Genomic DNA, 5,033 nt, shown 5'->3' on the forward strand with positions numbered 1-5,033 from the left:
TTTTCTTCTAGAAATCTATTATTCCCTGGACTTTCCAGCATTAACTCTGCTTAATCACTTCTCACTATATCTAAAATATCTCTCATTAAAATATCTTTCATTAATAATGGTGCATCTGAACTAGGATGATTAAAGTATTTCAATAAAGGCAGTGATAATGGTGCCAAGGACACCAGGCACTTTCTGGGCCCCCAGAGAGCCCAAGATATAGTGACAGTTAGAAAGTTAATAGCAAGTAAGAGCGTGCCAGGTACACTGCATGTTTCTTATCACAACCAATTCCAAGAGGCAACCTTCCTTGAAGTTCCAGCCTCAACCCACGGAGGATCTCATGTGGGCTTCATTGGAGATGGCGTGACACTTGGAGACTCTTTTGTTACAAGGAAAACCAGCGCACTTTGGTGCACGGGAAGGCTGCTGGAACTGTGGGGGGCTTGGCCACTTTCGTAGCCACTACCCAAGAGGTACAGCCCACCCCAAGACTTGCTGCCCTAAGTGCAAAAAAGGGTTCCATTGGGTAAAGTCTGTAGGTCACAGCCTCAACCGGACTTGGCTCTTTTAAATTCCACCCAGGGTGCCCCTCAGCCCCACCAACAAGAAGGTAAATGAGACAGATATTATGGACTCTCCCAATCCTCAACCACTCCCCACTAATGACCCTGCTCCTAGATGGAACTGCCATAAAGGGCCTAGTAGACACAGGGGCTTATGTCACCATTATATCAGAAACTGAATCCCTTAAATTCCCTCATTGGAAACACCAGCCAGGCCCACCAATAAAAGGAGTTGGCAGCACACAAGGTCTCAAGTTGGTCACACATCCAGTATATTGGAAGGACTTGGATTGAAACCAGGGCACAGTTACCCGCATAGTAGCAGATGTTTCCTGTAACTTATGGGGCCGAGACGTCCTAGAGGACATGGGCACAGTCCTTGCTACAGATGACCACAACTTTTATGATGATATCATGCTCCATGATAACTTGGGACTATCAGGGAGAGCACAACACCTTGCCCAACACCCCCAATCCTAACGGCCACTGCCCGCCTGGGATCAACTCCAATCTTGGCCCCTGAGCCGATCACCATCACCTGGCTCTCTAGTGATGCCATTTGGGTAGACCAGTGGCCTATAATAGAACCTAAATTATCTGCCCTCAAAACTTTGGTAGCTGAACAATTGAGGCTTGGCCACATTGAGCCCTCTCTCAGTAAACATAATACCCCAATATTTGTTATTAAAAAGAAATCGGGGAGATATAGACTCCTCCAAGATCTTAGAGCAGTCAATGCCCAGATGGAAAAGATGGGCTCACTACAAGTGGGATTACCACACCCTACAGCCATCCCCCCATCCCATCATATCATGGTACTTGATATCCAGGATTGTTTCTTCCAAATCCCTCTAGTGAAACAAGATAAACCTCCCTTTGCCTTCATGGTATGGGAGCCCAACTTTCAGAGAACAGCCAAAAGATACCAATGGAAGGTACTACCACAGGGTATGAAAAATAACCCCACAATCTGTCAATTATATGTTAATAAGGCCTTAACCAACATCCCCAATGATCTAATTATCATCCACTATATGGATGACATACTGCTAGCACACAAATCACACAATACTTACAGGCCCAGTCCATGACCCTGGGGTCATCCCAAGGCAGAGCTGCCTACAGGCTCTCGCTGGACAGTCATTTTTAAAGAAAAAGCGTGGAAATGTAGCAGGAGGCCTCCAAAGATGGTGCAGACCCAGAGCCCTGGGATTCAGCAAGACTTGCAAAAAACTGTATATACCTTGACTGAGCTCCAAGAACTCTGTGGGACTATAAACTAGCTCAAACAATTTATACTAGTCCCTGACTTGGAATTCTGGGACTTGTTCTCCCTGCTGGAAGGCCATAATTCACCAACTTCAAGGATCCCTCTCACCTGGTCAGCTAAGGATCTTCTTAATAAGATAGATCATATACTCTGGTTTGAGTCACTCTGACATTATGACTCAAAAAAACCATTACTGGCCTTGATCCTCTGGACTAAAAATGGTGTCTTGGAGGCACTATGGCAGCAAGACACCCTGGCATGGATCCACCTGGCTACCTCGGAACTAACTAGGCTTAGCTCTAAGTGTGATATTGCCTTCACGTTATCAACTAAGGCCCGACAAACAGCCAGGTGCATATTTGGAAAAGAACCTGACAAAATTATGCTGCCCTTTCCTCTTAAGCATTCCTAAACATTATGGGCAGACTCTCTGACTTTCCAACTAGTGATGGCCGGGTTCATGGGGGAGTTGGATAACCACACACCCTCAGATAAGCAACTGGCCAGCCTGGCCTGTTTGGAAATCACCACTCAACTACACACTTTCCCCTGCAAAAACCCCCTACCTTTAGCCATGCTAGCCTTCTCGGATGCCAATAAGTCCCGTTATAGCGTTGTCATTCAGTGCACAGGAAAGAATGACACCTGTTACGTACAAGCCAATCCCGGCTCTGTCCAGTTGGGGGAACTCCTGGCCTTGTTAAAAATCTTCCAAGTCTGCCAGACTGAGCCGCTCAATATATTCTCCAACAGCCAATATGCGGTTCAGGCCCTCAGATGTCTTCCCTTTTCTCGTTTCTCGGGTCACAAGGATCCCATCATTAAAACCATGAGAGCTCTCCAGATTATCTTAGATAACAGACAATGGCCCTGGCACATCTCCCACATAAGATCACACCCCCAAGCTCCCCAGGATTTTGGCAAAGGGAAATGACAAAGTAGATAAACTTATCATGTCCATAGAGATTTCCCTAGTAGAACAAGCCAGAGCCTTACACCAACAATTTCACCTTTCTCCTCGCAGTCTGCACCACCTTCTACCCGACCTACCCATCTCTCAATGCAAACATCTGAGCAGATCTTGCATTACATGTGCACCCCTTGCTCCCTTAGGACCCCTCAATTGGTATAGAGTTAACCTGCATGGTCTCCTACACAATGCACTCTGGCAAATGGACATCACCCATTATAACTCCTTTGGTAATCTTAAGTATGTCCATATCATCATTGACACCTACTCCTCCTTTCTTTGCACCATCGCTCAAACCAGTGAAAAGGCCTCATGCACCATTAAGGTGGTCAAATCAGCAATGTTGGTAATGGGAGTGCTATGGACCCTAAAAACTGATAATGGGCCAGCTTACACCTCTTTACAATTCCAATCACTCCTGTTAACATGGGAAATCCACCACTCCCTCAGCATCCGTTATAATCCACAGGGACAGGCCATTGTGGAGCAGGCCAATAGGACCCTCCAAGAAACATTACAAAAATTTGCTACCCCTGAGTCTAAAAGGGATGCACACCTGGCTCTAATTGAAGCTCTATTCAGCATTAATTTCCTTTCCTGTGATGAAAATGGGTTAAGCCCAGCCTACAAACACTGGGCTACCATACCTAGGCCTACACCCCTGCCACTAGTGAGATGGAAAGACCCCATAACATGTGAATGGCAACTGCCTGCCCCCTTGTTAACAAGAGGGCGAGGCTATGCTTGTGTGTTTCCTCAGACAGCAACAAAGCCAGTATGGGTTCCAGTGAGAGATGTGAAACCAGCAACTGACCAATGGGACCCCCAGGACCCAGAGACCTTGCCACTATCTGGATAATTGGTTTGTGCTTCCCTGCCCCACCATGGCCCATGACCTCTGGGTCTTGGTCCCCTCCTCGCCTATACTCTTGCCCTTATCGCTTCATTCCCCAGCCTACCCCACCCTCTATTCAACTAATTCTATGCTTGGCCTCCCCGCCATGGACCCAGTTACTTCCTGGGAATCACTCAATGGCTCCTGGCCCCTAAATAACTCTCTATGCTTCACTATAAATAACGCATCCTCATGCATTGGGCTTTTCAACCTGACCGTCCAAGATTATGCTGGCAGTGCCTCCTCGGGTTACATGCTTAAAATCAAGGGCCTTTCCCCTACCTTCAACAACACCAATGTAGCCTTGGTCCTTGCTGCACTGGGGACAATCATAACAGGGGAGGCAGAGGGGACCACCACCCCTCCGCCCCCATTTTGCCCTGCCATTTTATGCCCACCACTCCCCAACTGCCCCCACACACGCTCCCTTGTACCCTTTTTCCTCACGTTCCCTATACCATGGCAGAGATGCCACCCTAAGCCCAACCATGCCATCCCTCCACTTTGCCACTTCAGCCACTCCCCCTCTAATCAACCCTAGGATCTTGAAGACAACTGGCCCCCACCTATCCCTGCGGCATTAAGATCTCCCATACCAACCGCAAATCAATACTTGGTAACTGGGACCTCTGTGGTCTGCACATCTGCATGGACATGAGGCTGTTACTGGCACAGCAGGGCCTTCAGCTTTCCAATGGCACTTACACTAACACCAATCCCTCTATCTATGCCAAAACCAAAATCCTTACATCCATTGATCACACGACATCCCGGCCCTCTACCTCCATTTGCATGTGGCCCCGTTTGCCTTATTGCTAGCCAATGTTACCTCCGACCCTCGGGGACAACTCAACTGCTCCGATACCAACACCACCTGTGTACTGGTGGCCTGCTGGAACCATCCAGCTCACATAGTTCTCTTTATGTGTGAACTCACGGCCCTTTGGGTTCCAGTCACCAATGCAACCCACTTCTATATGGTCACCCTTATAGAGTGGACAACCTTGTCACAAGCCCCCTGCTTAAAACGGGATTTCGGGGTCACTGCTGCTCTCATCTCAGCCATCATCCTTGCATTAGTTTCAGCTGCCACCGCTGCAGTGGCTATCACCCAATTCTCCACTACTGTGGAGATACTCAACGAGGCCGTGTTCAAAACCTCCTCTACCTTTCACACTCAGTCCCTTATCAATCAGCATCTTCATCAGGCAAATGTCTTACAACAACAAATTGATCTCTTAAGGCAAGAGCTGGCAATTACCAAAGACATGGCTCTGCTAGCTTGTGACCCTCGCTTTAGGTCACTTTGTCTCACCCCTTATAAAGTACAGAATATTACTGAAG

Source organism: Nannospalax galili, unplaced genomic scaffold (assembly GCF_000622305.1).
Source record: "Nannospalax galili isolate Female #2095 unplaced genomic scaffold, S.galili_v1.0 scaffold336, whole genome shotgun sequence".
NCBI classification, from domain to species: Eukaryota; Metazoa; Chordata; class Mammalia; order Rodentia; family Spalacidae; genus Nannospalax; species Nannospalax galili.